Source organism: Tamandua tetradactyla, chromosome 2 (genome assembly GCF_023851605.1).
Source record: "Tamandua tetradactyla isolate mTamTet1 chromosome 2, mTamTet1.pri, whole genome shotgun sequence".
NCBI classification, from domain to species: Eukaryota; Metazoa; Chordata; class Mammalia; order Pilosa; family Myrmecophagidae; genus Tamandua; species Tamandua tetradactyla.
Genome location: NC_135328.1, coordinates 216,783,356 through 216,800,049, shown reverse-complemented (window position 1 = coordinate 216,800,049; position 16,694 = coordinate 216,783,356). Strand labels below are relative to the sequence as shown.

General features: G+C 37.4%; 1 protein-coding gene and 1 non-coding gene across 9 annotated transcripts in view; both read right to left on the bottom strand.

Annotated features, from left to right (window-relative positions):
• The window catches only part of RERE (arginine-glutamic acid dipeptide repeats), a 636,739-nt gene that overhangs the window by 403,702 nt on the left and 216,343 nt on the right, over nt 1–16,694 (bottom strand). For 2 of the 8 annotated variants that reach the window (XM_077151416.1, XM_077151414.1), the window contains exon 2: nt 33–146. The exons of the other annotated variants lie outside the window; for them this stretch is intronic. The gene's annotated coding sequence lies outside the window, so the exon portion shown is untranslated. The remainder of the gene's footprint in view (nt 1–32; nt 147–16,694) is intronic. 8 annotated transcript variants of the gene reach the window in all.
• LOC143675208 (U6 spliceosomal RNA) lies at nt 9,367–9,473 on the bottom strand. The gene has a single exon (XR_013171451.1). It is a non-coding gene; the product is annotated as a U6 spliceosomal RNA (small nuclear RNA).

The following is a 16,694-nucleotide window of genomic DNA, read 5'->3' as shown; positions in this document are numbered from 1 at the left end:
AAACTAAAAATCCCTAACTAAAAATTCTGTACCTGGCAAAACTGTCTCTTGAAAATGAGGAAGCAAGTTCAATATTCGCAGATGAATGAAAGCTGAGGGAGTTCATCAGCATTTGAATGGCACCACAAGAAATGTTAAAGGACCTCCTGTGGGGGGAGAAAGGGAAGGACACCAGAAAATGGATTGAAGCCACAAGAAAAAAAGACCTAAAGTAGTTTTGGTTTTTAACTCTACTTTTTACTTCCTATAAAATCTAAAAAGCAAATGCAAAAAAACCAAAAACTGTAATGATAAATCAGTGGTTCTAGACTCAGAATGTGTAAGTATGCAATTTGTGACAAGAACTACACGCAAAGGTAGGGAATAGAGGGGTACAGTTTGCGTATGCTACTGAAGTTAGACTGATGATACAGCAAATAAGACTGTTAGAGATTTAGGAAGTTAAATTAAAGCTCTACAGTAACTACAAAGAAAATATTAGATAATATGCAAACTCACAGGGAAAGCAGAGTACAGGTTACAAAGACGGGGGACAGGGGCAATAAGGAATTAATGAATAATATATAATAATATGTATAGGGTTTCTTTTTGGGGTAATGGGAAAGTTCTAATAATAGAAGGTGGTGAAGATAAAACACTGAATGTGATTAATCTCACTGAATGCTATACTTTAGAATGGTTGAGATGGAAAAGTTTATGTTGTATGTATTTTCCCACAATGAAAAAAAAAGAATGAGAACCTAGAAAGACAATGGCAAATGCAATGTGTGATTCTGGACAGGATCTAAAAACAGCATGTTAAGGCTCAAAAGGACATCACCGGGACCTAAGAAAAACATTGATGCACTTAAACCTGAGAAATGTGCTCAAGGTAATTACATAACTAAATATCCTTTTTTCTTAGGAAATGTCTATGGAAATATTATGTGTTCAAGGAGCATGGCATATACAACCAACTCTCAAATGTTCAGAAAACAGACTGAAAGACAGATGGATAGATACAGATAAGTGGATGGATTGGCAGAATGATTCGGCAAATGTGGTAGAACTAAGTTTTAGAGGTATAGGGATATGTTGGGAGTCCTCTCTGTATGCAGTTTGTATTATTTTTCCAACTGTCCTATAAGTTTGAAATTATTTCATTATTTCCCTAACAGCTAATGTTGAGCATCTTTTCATGTGTTTATTGGCCATTTGTATATCTTCTTTAGAGAACTGTCTACTCAAATCCTTTGCCCATTTTTATTGCTTTTTAATATTTTTATTGACAAATCTTCACACACATACACAGTTCACACATGAAGTACAATCAATGGCTCATAATATCATACATAGTTGTATTTTTATCACCATTATCATTTTTAGAACATTTGCATCACTCCAGAAAAAGAAATAAAAAGAAAAAACTCATATATACCACACATCTTTACCTCTCTCTCTCATTGACCACTAGTATTTCCACCTACCTAATTTATTTTACTCCTTATTCCCCGTATTGTTCATTTATTTTTTTATCCATACATTTTACTCATCTGTTCATATCCTGGATAAAATAAGCAGACACTAGGTTTTCACAATCACAGCCACACTGTATAAGTTATATCTTTCTTTATACAATGATCTTCAAGAATCAAATTTGCCCACTTTTAGACTGGTTGTTCATCTTTTTTTGTTGTTGAGCCAAAGGAGTTCTTTACATATTCTGGATAGTAAACCCTTATCAGATATACGGTTTTTTGCAAATATTTTCTCCCATTTTGCTGGCTGTCTTTTCATTTTATTGATAAGTCTTTTGGACACAAGTTTTGAATTTTTAAGCTTGACAAAGCCAATGTATCTATCTGTTCTTTCTTTTGTTGTTTGTGCTTTTGGTGAAAGTCTAAGAAATTCCTGCCTAAAACAAGTTCCTAAAGATGTTTTCCTATATATTTTTCTAAAGTTCTGGCTCTTATATTTAGGTCTTTGATCTATTTTGTATATGCTTTGAGTATACTGAAGATCGTTTTTCCAAAGTCCCAGGTCTAGTCTTCCTCACTAATGTTTTCTAATGCTTTATTTTTTTCCTTTAAAAAAATAAAAGAAATAATAAAAATTCCAACAGCCTTATTTACAGAATTGGGAAAGCCAATAATCAAATTCATATGGACAGGTAAGGGGCCCCAAAGAGCCAAAAGTGTCTTGAAAAAGAACAAATCTGTAGGACTCACACTTCACAATTTTAAAGCTTTTTAGAAAACTATAGTAATCAAAACAGTATGATACTAGGACATGGACATATTAGACCCAGAGAGTCAAGTTGGGAGTGCAGAAATAAACCGCCACATCCTCAGACAATTGGTTTTTGACAAGGGTGCCAAGTCCACTGAAAGAAGAGTCTCTTTAACAAATGATGCTGGTAAACTAAACAGACACATGCAAAGGAATGTAAGTGGCTGCCTTCCTTATCATATACAAATGGTCAAGATCTTAAATGGGGACTGGGAGTGGGAATAGATTATAATTTTTTAACATAATGGTCAAGAAAGGCTTCACTAAGGTGTTAATGACCTTGAAAAACAGCATTAGAAAAGAAACCCTGAAGACACAGGACAAATGAAGGAGAGCATTGCAAGCAGAGGGAACCACAAGTGTTTTAAAATCTAAAAGTAAGAGAGAGTAAGGCACATTCAAAATACAGGAGTTCAGGAGCACTGGATAAACTCAAGGAAGAGGGAGAGGGGGCCACAATAAGTTCAGAGAGGTTAAAGAGCAGCAGAGGAAGGACTGGATACTGTCAGGCCTTATAGACCAGTATATGGACTTTGGCCTTTTTTTACCTGAATGACATGGAGTGACAAGAAGTAGCAGGTGGCACTCCACCCACTGTAGGGAACTGAGTAGCAGAGAAAGACACAATGTGGTTTCTGATTACTCTGGTCATCAAGAAAACCCTGAATGGATATAGAGGCTGTAGTAGGAAGTCTGGTGAAGGAGTTTATTGCAATAATCCAGGCAAGAGTTGAAGGTAGTTGGGATAGACTGGGGTGGTAGAAGTAGACTGATTTTTTATATATATTTTTAATTAAAAAATACATTTTTATTGATAAATCTTCACACACATACATTCCATACATGGTGTACAATCAATGGATCACAATATCATCACATAGTTGTGTATTCATCACCATGATTACTTTTTAGAACATCTGCATCACTCTATTATTATTATTATTATTATTATTATTATTATTATTATTATTATCATTATCATCATCATCATCATCATCATTATTTTGGCATGGGCAGGCACTGGGAATCAAACCCGGGTCTCTGGCATGGCAGGTGAAAATTCTGCCACTAAGCCACTCTTGCACCACCCTCCATTATTTTTTTTTTATACTTTTAAGACAAGAGCTAAATAGGATGTGCTAATAAACTCAGAGATGAAGTGTGAGTGAAAGAATTAAAAAATGGCCAGCGGGCTTTTGGCCTGAACAACTGGACAGATAAAATTACAATTATCTGAATTTTGGGAAGAATATCAGAAGCTCAGGTATGATCATGTTAAGTTTCAGAACCCAATAAAAAACATTAGAGATTTTGAATAGGCAGGTCAGGGGGAGAGTTACAGCCTGGAGATAAAGAATTTAGTTTTTAATTTGGGTTTTAAAGCCATGAAACTGAATGAAATCCTCAAGAAAATGTGAATGCATTTTTTTTTTAAATGGGCAGGCACCAGAAACTGAACCCGGGTCTCTGGCATGGCAGATGAGAACTCTGCCACTGAACCACTATGGTCTGTCCTTTATTTTTTTCTTTCATTTTTAAAATAAAAATGTTTAAATTTGCAAAACATTTATTATTCATGCTTGGGTAGAGAAAATACTCAAAAAAAAAAATACTTACAAAGCGTACATTTCCAAAAGGAGTACTCCCAGACTCACAACCAAATACATATTCCTCTCACTGTTGTCCAACAAGCCTGACTTCACTGACAGAACTGCAGGAATACTGACCCTTTTAGAAGTCAAGATCTGAGTTCTTGGCACTGCCTAGGGCAAATCACTTTACTTCTGAGTTATTGTGAAATGTGGATAAAATGGGGACACTGTCTGGCTACTTCACAGAGCTACTGTGATAAGTACAGCATATGTAAAGGCACTTTAAATGGCAAAATACTTTACCACTGTAACTAGGAATAACATAGCAAAGTACTTTACCACTGTAAACCAGAAATAACATATATTTAAATCAGTCATAACTTATCTATTGTATACTCAATACTGTATTGTGCTATGAGATAAAAAGATAGTAAAAAAAAAAAAAAGAAGAAGAAGAAACTTATCTAGTCTGGGGAAAGCCTGTCATATTAACTACAAATAAAGTAAAAATTCAAAATATTAACTACAAATAAAGTAAAAATTCTAGATTATCTCCTCTTGGATCCTGTAAAACTTGCTTTCTCATGAAACTTAGTCCTCCCACTAAATTCTCAATCCCTGAGTTATAATCATCTCAGTTGCACAAGCCAGACTCTTCGTAAGATCCGACTCTCACACCAAATAAAGGCAGAAAGTCCAATGAATTCTTCCTCAAATATTTATGTTTGTCAAAATCCGAGCACACACCAGGCCTTTTGCTCATCTTTTCGACCTAGCAAATTCTGAATGTAGTCATCCACTGCTCTAACTGAATCATAACCTGTTCATTTCAAGCCCCCACCATCTCTCAAACAGATTAACACAACTGCCTCAAAACTGTTACTACAAATTTGTTTTTTGCCTTTCTTCCAATTTGTCCTCCAATGCAGCCAGCCAGTATATTTGATAACCCACCACTTTTTTCTTGTAGATGTTTTATTGAGGTATCATTTAAATATCATACAATTAACCCTTTTAAGTATACAACTGCATGCCCATCACTTCTTTTGAAAGACTACAGAGACCTTTACGTCCTTTACATCCTGGCTATCATTCCTCCTCTCCAGTTTCCTCTACTGCTCCTGCCTGTGCCCTCCTGCTCTCACCACCTTCTTCAGTTCTTGGGGCCCACCTTTCCTGAACAATCTTCCCTCCCCACCCTTGCTTACCTAACCTCTCCTTCTCCTCAGGGTCTCAGACATGTACATTCTCAACTCCAGGAAAACTCACCCACCCACCCGAAGTGGACCCTCTCTCATTGTGCCCCATTCTACCTGTAAACTGGCCCTCATTGACCCTACAATTGCTATTGATTGCTATCTTGTTCCAGTTCTCCACTAACTGCAAAGTCCACGAAGACAAGCACCAGGTCTATCACATCTACTTCACCATAGTAATTTCCTCTCTGAAATTCACTACAGTTCTCGTATTCTTATCATATAACATTAAGCATCATCTGGCAGGGTTGATCACACACCCTCCTTCTGCTAAGACCCTTTTACTTTGGCTTTTCTGACATGGTCCTCCTATAGGTCTAAGTATTCCTCCACTTTCTCTACAGTGTCAACCTGTCCAACCTCCTCTTTTCTCCCCCTTTACTTTCTACCTACTCAACCTCATACCTGCCCATTAGTCCTCAGGTCCATGTACCCATAACTGTACGTATCTACCAGACCTTTCTTTTAGCTTCAGATTCATGTGACAATTGCCTACTGAGGTCTCCTCTCGGACATCACAAAAGCACCATAACACGATCAAATCAAACACATACTCTGCCCCAAATTAGTCATCCTCTAGACAGTCTTTTGGTGACTGGTGCACCATCCATCCTCTAACATAAACTGGACACCTAGCAGCATCTTTAGCACTTTTCCTCTCTCATCCCATATCCTATCAACAAATCCTGTCATTGTTACCTTATAAATTTCTCTCAAATTAATTCATTTCCTAATACCAGCCACACCACAATCTTAGTTCACACTACATTAGTATGGCTTTCCTGGACCACTTCAATTGGCTTCTTGAATGGTTTCTTCAAATCTTTGAACCTCTACAATTTTCTTTCTCCTCTGTAGCCAGGATGATCTTTTCAGAAGGGTTCTTATTGATTATGTCAATCCCCACCTTGAAATATTTGTGTTACCTCCCTCCTTTGCTAGATTAAAACCTAAGCCTTACTAGAAATGTTATAAAGCCTTTACCTTTCTATAGCCTAGCGCTTATCTTTTTACCACCTGGTCTCATCTCATACCACTCTCCTGAGTTCTAAACCCAACCACACTACTTTCTTCAGGTCCTTGAGCATACCTCTCTCCCCCCTACTGAGCCCTTTGTTCACGACCTTTGCTCTGTTTGAGAAGTTCTCTTCTGGCCTAGGTATCTCCTACTCTTCCCTTCAAGTCACAGCTCAACAGTAGGTTTCTAAGGAGATCCTTTCTTGTTCAGTATGACTAGGTCAAATCCCCTTCAGAGCACTTTGCACAATTGTAATTTTACATATATTTGTGTGATTAATATCTGTCTCTGCCTCCAAGCTAGAAACTGTGTGAGGACATTGACCATTGACTGTTTTTGCCCTCTGTTATATTCTCAGGTCCTAATTCACTGCTTGATACGTAAAGAAGATAAATAAATTCTATTTTCTCCCTTTGTTTCTTCTCACACATAAGCTGGACTAATCAAGAGGGAATAAAAAAAATTCCAGGTGAGAAGTAGTTCATTAAAAAGAGCTTAGATTAAATAGCCTACTTGATGGCAGAGACAGGGAAAAGCAGCAGAAAGTAAGTTTAAGTAGAAAAGACAGAACAGATGATGGAAGATTTTAAAACAAGGTAGTTAAAACTCACTGAGCAGTTAACACACACTAAGAATTTTGCACAAGTTAACTCATTTACTTTTCACTATACCAAGTATGACACATATGATTTACCAGACGAACTAGGACATATCTGAGAATGAAAGGAAGCATGATTAATAATTATAAAGGATAAAAGTCTGTACACCAGGTCATATGGTCAGTCTAAGTATAACCCTATTCAGTAGATACTATTGCTACGCACACTTTACCAATGCAAAAGTGTGCAGAAAGACTAAGTAAACTGATCAAGGACACACAGCTATGCATTACACCAAGAGTCAGAACCTAGGCAGCTAACTTCAGAGCCCACATTCTTTTTAATTTATTTATATATTTTTGAGAAAAATCTTCACACACATATTTTCTATACATGGTCACAATCATTGGCTCACAATATCATCACATAGTTGTGTATTCATCACCATGATCATTTTGTAGAACATTTGCATCACTCCAGAAAAAGAAAAAACTCAAAAACTCATATATACCATACACCTTACAGCGCCCTCTCACTGACCACTAGTGCTTCCATCTACCCAATTTATTTTACCCCTCCCCCCATTATTTATTCATTTATATCCCTTTGTTTTACTCATCTGTCCATAACTGAATATGAGGAGCATCAGACAAAAGGTTCTCACAATCACACAGTCACGCAAAGTAAATGTTACATCATTAAACAATCATCTTCAGGAATCCAGGCTTCTGGAACACAGCTCAACAGTTTCAGGTTAATTCCCTCTAGACAATCCAACACAACATAAATTAATAAGGGATATATATATATATATAACGCATAAGAATAACCTCCAGGATAACCTCTCAACTCTGTTTGAAATCTCTCAGCCACCGAAACTTTATTTTTTCTCATTTCTCTCTTTCCCCCTTTGGTCAAGAAGGCTTTCTCAATCTCTTGATGCTGGGTCTTCGCTTATCCCAGGGCTTTCTGTCCCACATTGCCAGGGAGATTTACACCCCTGGGAGTCATGTAGGAGACTCTCCATGTAGGAGAGAAGGCAGTGAGTTCACATGCTGAGTTGACTTAGAGAGAGAGGCCACATCTGAGCAACAAAAGAGGTTCTCTGGGGGTGACTCTTAAGCATAATTTTAAGTAGGCTTGGCCTATCCTTTTCAGGAATAAGTTTCATAGGTTTCATAGGGGCAAACCCCAAGATCAAGGGCTAAGCCTACTGATATGGTTGTCCCCACTGCTTGCAAGAATATCAGAAATTCTCCAAGTGGGGAAGTTAAACACCTCCCCCTTATCCCCATTCCCCCAAGGGCACCCCACAAATACTTCTTTATTCACTGCCCAAATCGTTCCGGAATTTATCGGGTAATCATACACCTGAACAAACCAACAGGATCTCGAGCTGTATTCAAGATTCCATGTACTGATGGTGTTCAACTAAACTGACCATGAAATTAAAAATGTACTACCCAAAATACAAATTACACACCAAACAAACATCTCATCCCTTAGTCTCACCCAGAAGTTGAGGCTTTAAAATACAGACCCTATTATCTTTTACCCAGTCTTCTAGTATACTTTAGTGCTATCCATATCAGCTTCATTTATATCTCCAGTTGAAGTCTGGTACCTTTTTCAACTTTTTAAACAGTTCCTGTATGGGGTACTGCAGACTTTCACAGGTTCAGAGCTCTGAGTCTCAGGTGTCATATAAGTACCCAAAGTTTCAAAGACCATGTTATATACAAACAGCTCAGTACCTAAGAATTTAGAATTAACAGTTACACCTTTTGAATATATGTGACTGCTGTAAGAGCTTACAATCTAAGACCCTTTACAATAAGCCCCAACCAATAACCCATGCTCTTGACTTCAGTTCACCAAACTTCTGTATTAGTTATTCCATATGATTGAGGCATGGTGGTATTTGTCTTTTTGTTTCTGACATTTCATTCAACATACAGTTCTTCAGGTTCACTCACCTAATTGCATGCCTCACAACTTCATTCTTCTTGCAGCCATTATATGTAGGCACCATAGTTTCCCTTTCAGTTCTTCAATCCTTGTACCCTTAGGCCACCTCCATTCACTGCAGATCAGGAACACTGCCACTATAAACACCAGTGTGCAAATGTCCATTCCTGTCCTCACACGCAGTTCCTCCAGGTGTATACTGAGCAACTGGGTTTCTGGATCATATGGCATACCCACACCCAGCCTCCTATGGAACCACCACACTGTCTTCAAGGGGCTAGACCTCTCATTTCTCTACCCTCAGTGAAAAGGTACATCTCTCACTCCGTATTTCTCTCTAGGATGTTTCTCTCTGTTCATTTTTAAAGGGTTTTATTCACATACCATGTAGTCCAGCCTAAACGTACAGACATGCCTTCACCTCCACACTCTATTTGAAGACATTTTCTTTTCTTCCACACAGAATCCATACCCCTTTCCCAACCCCCTCACCTGCTGACATTTAGTTTTGGCATAATGCCTTTGTTACAATCCGTGGAAGTATATTACAATGTTACTGTTGACTATAGACCCTAGCTTACATTGACTGTACTTTTTCCCATATACCATGCTTTCAACACTATGCAATACTGACATTTGTTCTACCTCATGCAAAAACTTTTTTTTTTAATATAGAACTCGTAACAAATTTGCGTGTCATCCTTGTGCAGGGGCCATGCTAATCTTCTCTGTATCATTCCAACTTTAGTGTATATGCTGCCAAAATGAGCACACAAAAACATTTTTTTAATTTGTATATTTAATCACCATCATTGTCCACTTTAGGCATTCCTAAATTATACTGAAGTAAGGAAGAATGCCAAACACCACACAAGAAAGCACTAGAGCCTCTGAGAACTGGACAAGCTTTTCACTGCCAGCAGGCTCAGAGGACTACTGTCCAAAGTCTGAGCCCCAAATACCCTTTGTCTCTAGATTATATAGGAAAGCAAGCAGGGCAGGAGTTACTATGGGAACAGACAGGGATGGTGTTATAAAAGCTCCAGTTTGTAGCTGATTTCTCCTGTCTGGAATGTAGGCAGGCCTGGGTTTGCCTGGCAGATGCAGCAGACGTTCTGTTTCACTACCTCTTTCAGAAAGCCATGTTTTTACACATTCTTGAGAGTACACAAATTCATAAAGCCATTTTAGTAAGGAATATGGCAATGATACTGGGGCCACTCTTATGAACTACCTCAATACCGTGTCAGTCTTTATCCTCTATCTTTCTTTCTAGTTTCATACATGTCCCCAGTCCTTCTTCCTCTATCATATTCACATTCAGCTTCATTCAGTGTACTTATAGTATTGTGCTACAATCAGGTAGTATTGTGCTGTTCATTCCTGAATTTTTACAATCAGTCCTGATGCACAATCTGTTCTCCTTTAGTACCAACAGCCCAATCTCTATCCTATTTCTATCTCCTGATAACCTGTATTAACTTCAATTCTTGAAATTCACTTATTAATGTCAGTGCATATTTGTGAGACCATACAGTATTTGTCCTTTTTTTTCTGGCTAATTTCACTCAGTATGATGTCCTCAAGGTCCATCCACATTGTTATATGCTTCATGACTTTATTCGGTCTTATATCTGCATAATATTCCATTGTATGTATATACCACAGCTTGTTTAGCCACTCATCCATTGATGGACATTTATCCATCTCTTGACAATCACAAATAATGCTGGCTACAAACACTGGTGTGCAAATGTCCATAAGTGTCCTTGAGAGCCCACACTCTACACCAAATTTTATTTTTTAAACAATTTAAAAACTTAAAAAAAAAAAAAAAGCTAAGCTAATCATTACAATAGGTTAAGCAACAGGGTACTGTTGAGATGAAGGCTCTTGAGATAAAATTGCATTTTGGTAACATTCACCTTGTCTGGCAGTAGGAGCTATTTTTCATCAAGAGTTTTTAGCACCATCCAAACAAGCTTACTTTCAAATCTACTATCTCTGAAAGCCTAAATCAGGAACCAAAGCACCTTAATTACTTCTGCCTTTGCCATTTCTGCATTTACTGTGTCTAAATAAATGCTTCAATCCTCCTTTAGAAACAAAACCAGATGGTCCTGTGTGGAAGAATTAACTGGACTGCCAACTCTGCTGGGTCTTGCCTCCAAGAGTAGCAGCTGCAGGCAACAGAAAACCAAAGCAACACTATTCAGCTGGGTAACTTGTTTTTCAAAGGAAATCATTTTTCTTATTCCCTTTCATATCAACATGACCAAGAAAGAAAATGTAATGACTCTTGCTCTGAAAAGGGCAATGTCACTCTAACACTTGTACTCACTGGATAAGAAATCAGGCATTCTTGTAAACAGCGACAGGCTGTGAAGAATATCTCAAATATGCCAGAGAATCACTGAGAGGCAACAGTAAAATATATAGGCAGCTGATCTTTAAACTCATGCAAAGGTAAGACTGTTTTTAACTCTGAAACTGGTGTTACATTGAGAATAGTTTTTCTATGTAAAAATAAATGGGTTGTCTTGAAGATGATTGTATAATCATATAGTTTACACAATGTGACTGTGTAATTGTGAAAACCTTGTGTCCGATGCTCCTTTTATCTACCTTATCGATAGATAAGTAAAACACATGGATTACAAATAAGTAACGGGGGAACAAATGTTAAAATAAATTTAGTAGATTGAAATGCTAGTGATCAATGAAAGGGTGGGGTAAGGGGTATGTATGAATTTTTTTCTATTTTCTTTTTATTTCTTTTTCTGAATTGATGCAAATGTTCTAAGAAATGATCATGATGATGAATATACAACTACGTGATGATATTGTGAGTTACTGATTATATAAAGGACGGAATGATCATATAGTAAGAATGTGTTTGTATGTGCTTATGGATCATAAAAAAAAAAAAAAAAAAAAGAGTGTGTTGAATAGGAAAATAAGGTGGATTTTGAAGCAGGCTCCACCGAGGGCAGCTGGGAGCTGTTGCTGAGCCCTGAAAATAAAAAAAAATAATAATAAAATAAATGGGCTGTGAAGTTCCTCCACTTGAACAAATCTGACCATCTAGGCAAAGGACTTGTTTAAGTCTCTGAATTCAGTCTACATGTGCCCTCACACGTTTCTCTACATTTGGGTTTAATAAATACTTAAACTCAATCATTTCTCCTAGAAGTTTATATACTCACTCCCCAAACATATGGCATATCAGAGGAACCTAAATAACTGCCATGGGATGCACTGACCAGAGCTGAGAGAAACCTTTATGGTATCGAAAAGAGGCACAGAATGAAATCCCCCTTCATCAGAAATGGGTTCTTAATTTCCTCTAAAAAGACATATTAACAAAACACAAGAAGGGCTGGACTGCATCTCTTGCAGAACCCCTCTTTCCCAGGGCTTCACCTGAGCTAAGCGATACCCACTACTGCATGGCAATTTGCTGTAAGAATTGCCAGGAATGAAACAATAAAGATCAGAAGCCAAGTTTTTACCCGTTTCCTCTGCATGGCAAAGAAAGACTTGAAAAATGGCTAAAGAATATGAAACGTGATTCTTGGGTTCCCAGTAAATACCCGTTTCTATGTAGTTACCACTTTACTCCTGACTCTCTTGACATCAGTTGGGGTATCCGATACTTGAAACAAACTGCAATTCCAACGATATTTTCTTTACCAGAAGACAATCAGGTATTGGCGATAGGGTGAAGGTATTAATATTGAACATACTGGCAGACTGCCAGACAGGTAATCAGGTAAAGGGGGTGAGAGGGAAAGATAATTCTTCTAAAAACAAATACTTGAGAAAAAAAGAAAAACTGGTGCTTTTACCAAAAGAGTAAGAATCCTTTAAAATAATTTTAATTAAACAGTTATGAAGCATAGCTTAAAACAAGTAAGGAAAAGATAACACATACAAAAGTTATTAATATAATTTAATGAGTAAGACATTTTTATGCTGAAATTAGCCAAAAAGAAAAGGACAAATAGTGTATGGTCTCACTAATATGAACTAACATTAACAAGTGAACTTGGAGAGTTCACATTAAGAACACAGGCAATCAGGAGATAGAAACAGGATAGAGATCAGGCATTTTGTGCTAAAGGAATACAGACTGTGCAACAGGACTGACTGTAAAAGTTCAGAAATGGGTAGCACAATACGACTGGATTGTAGCACAATAATATAAGCACGCTGAATGAAGCTGAATGTGAGTATGATAGAGGGAGGAGGGCTGGGGGCACCTATGAAATCAGAAGGAAAGATAGAGGATAAAGACTGAAACGGTATAACTTTGGAATGCCTAAAGTGGACAATGATGGTGAATAAATGTACAGATATAAAAATGTTTTTGCATGAGGGAGAACAAATGTCAACATTGTAAGGTGTTGAAAATGGGATGGTAGCCAGGAAAAAATACAATCAACGAAGGCTAGAGTCTATAGTCAATAGTAAGATTGTAATATGCTTCCACTGAATGTAACAAAGGCATTATGCCAAAAGTAAATGTCAACAAACACGGGGGGGGGGGGGGGGGGGGAAGCGTTGATTCTTTGTGAAAGAAAAGAGAATGTTTTCATGAAGATTTTGGTGGCAAAGGCATGTCTATTTATTTAGGTTAGACTGCGTGATATGCGAATAAAACTGTTTCAAATGAACAGTGAGAAACAAGTGATAGAGAAAATGCAGAGCAAGCGAAATACCTATTCACTGTCGTAGGGAAACTGAGATGTGCAGACCTTTGGACGGCAGTGTGGTGGTTCCACAGAAGGATAGGGGTAGGGCTGCCATATGATCCTGCAACCCCATTGCTCAGTATATACCTGGAGGAACTGAGTGGACATTTGCATACTGGTGTTTATGGTGGCAGTGTTTCTGACTAACAATGGACAGAGGTGACCTAAGGGTACGGCCTAAGGGTACAACTGAGACATGGAGGAAGGAACTGTGCTGTATACATAAAACAGACTACTGAGCTGCCACAAGAAGGAATGAAGTTGTGACACATGCAACTAGGAGAATGAACCTTAAGGACTAGAAGTTGAATGAAATGTCAGAAACAAAAAGACAAATATTATCATGACTCAATCATATGGACTAACTATAATACAAAAACTTGGTGAACAAGAGTCCAGAGTATGGGTTATCACAACTGGGGACTATTGTAAAGGGTCCTAGATTGTAAGCTCTTACAGCAATCACATATATTTAGGAACTGTAACTGTTATTTCTAAATTCTGAGACACTGAACTGTTTGTATACAACCTGATTGTTTCCAGAAACTTCAGGTATTTATGTGACATCTGAGACTCAGAGCTCTGAAGCTATGAAAGTCTGCAGTACTCCACACAGGAACGAACTGTTTAAAAAGTTGAAAAGGAGATCAGACTTCAACTAGAGATATGAATGAAGCTGATCTGGATAGATTGGGGTAGATCAGAATACAGGGTAAAAGATGAAATGGTCCATATTTTAAAACATCAACTTCTGTGTGAGACCAAACGGAGAGATGTTTATTATCCAATATTTATATTTTGGGTAGCGCATTACCTAATTTAACTTGTATGTTGGTTGAACACTGTTAAGGTACATGGAATCTTGAATAGGGCATGAGATCTTGTTGGGCTGTCCAGGTTATCAGGTTAGTGTGATGCCCCGATATATTCCAGAGTAACCTGGGCAATGAATAAAGAACTATTGCAAAGTTCCCCTGGGAGAATGGGGGGAAAAAAGGAACTTCCCCATTTGGAGAATTCCTGATACTTTCGCAAGCGTTGGGGACAACGAAATCAGTAAGGTGAGCTCGGGATCTTAGGGTTTGCCCCTCTGAAACTTATTTCTACAATGGATAGACTAAGCCTACTTAAAATTATGCCTAGAAGTCACCCATCATGATTGTACAACATATTTGGACTGTATGTGTGTGAAGATTTGTCAATAAAAATATTTTTTAAAATAATAAAAGATAGGACCACTGCAAAGAATGGAAAAATTACCCAGAAAAGCAAAACTTCAGGTTACAATTAATAACTCAATTAAAATTAAATAGCAAATGAGATATAATAAGCTTTATTATTCGAAGTAGAAGTAAGAAAATCCCAAAGACAAGGTAAGGTGCCCAGGAGGTTTCCCATAAAAATTTAAAATCCTCCTTTTATTCAAATAACACGCAAACCCATTCACATAAGCACATACTTTACTATACTGTTAACAGTAAAGTTTTTACCAATTATACGCATAATTTTTACCTTGCCCATTGCTAGAGTTGTGTCTCTTCTACTCAGTGGGTTAAGGGAAACATACAGCTTGTTACCTCTAAAACCAGGACTTCTCCATTGGGATATGATTGACATTCTGGGTCAGATAATTAATTCTCTGTTGTGGGGGCTCTCCTCAGCAATTCAGGATGTTTAGCAGCATCCTTGGCTTCTACCCATGTATTTTCCAGTAGAACAACCTACTACCCCAACCAAGACAAACAAAAGCACCTCCAGATATTGCCAAACATTCCTTGGGGAGCAAATCATCCCTTGCTTAGAACCACTGCTTTAAATAAACAGTTATTTGTCTACTGTGGCTATTTCAAAAGGTTAAGCATTTGTAGTGATTTGAAATTATGCTTAGCTAATATGGAATCCATAAACCTAAAACTATTACAAAAACTGTAATATGCCATGTAAAGTTTGTTCTCTGAAAATAAATTGAACCAATTTAAAGCAGTGCCCAAAACAGTAATTACACACATGTTGGAACCTGGATTATGAAAGCAGAAGTAAATACCCCAAAAATCTTGGTGCTTCCTGGCAAGGGTGACCTGTTATGTCTTGGAGGCTTCTGCTGTCAAATGAGGAAAAGGAAAACCTGGTGCCCATAATGCCAAACAAAGGTGAGGGAAACAATGCCTGTGAAATCAAATCCCTGATCTGAAAAGAGGAAAGAGTTCCTAAATTCACTTTCCCAACGCATGGCAGTAAAGACAAAACCAGGAGTGGAAAAGAGAAAATAAAAGCCAAGCAGATGGTGCAGTGCAATGGTGGCTCAGTGGCAGAATTCTCAACTGTCATGCCAGAGATCCAGGTTTGATTTCCGATGCCTGCCTATGCAAAAAAAAACAAAAAACAAAAGCCAAGCAGATGGATAAACAAAATGTGGTAGCACCATATAATGGAATATTACTCAGCAATAAAAACAAAGGAAGTTCTGCCATATGCTACTATGTGGATGAATCTGGAAACCACTTAAGCAAAGTAAAAAAAAAAAGGCAGTAACAAAGACCACATATTATATGACACAATTTATTAAATGTTCAAAACAAGCAAATCCATAGAAACAGAAAGTAGGGCTAGTAGTTGCTAGGGCTAGAGGGCGTGGATGGTTTGGCAAGTTAATGGCTAAGGCCTACAGGGCTTCTTTGGGGACAATGAAATGTTTTAAAATTGACTGTGGCAATGCCTGCACAAATCTATGAATACAATAAAAGCCATTAAACTGTACATCTGAAATGGGTGAATTATACAGAAGGTGAACTATAGCTCAATAAAGCTGTTTTTAAAAAAACACACATGCAGCAACGTTACAATAAGAAAAAACTTAGGCTTTGCTACAGCCCAAAAGAAGAAGCATCTGGCTATAAAAGTTCAGAAGGATGAGCTCTAACTCCACATTTCAGAAAAATCACCTTTTAAAACTGCAAAAGTATAGTTTAAATAAGTAGAGGGATTAATTTTACTTCATGTAATACTGAGATTGGACCTCAATCATTAATATGCAAAAATTCTTGGTCAGGCTTATTACCACTAAACACAACATGTTCAAAAGTTGGTAAGCTAGAGTTTCTTTCAGTTTGGAGAGTTCTAAGATTCAAAGTAATTTACAACCTCACAATAAACTCTCAGCATTTGATGAAAGGAAATGACAGAGTGAATTTTACACCTAATTTAATATAATTATACTTCACATACATATGAAAAAAAAT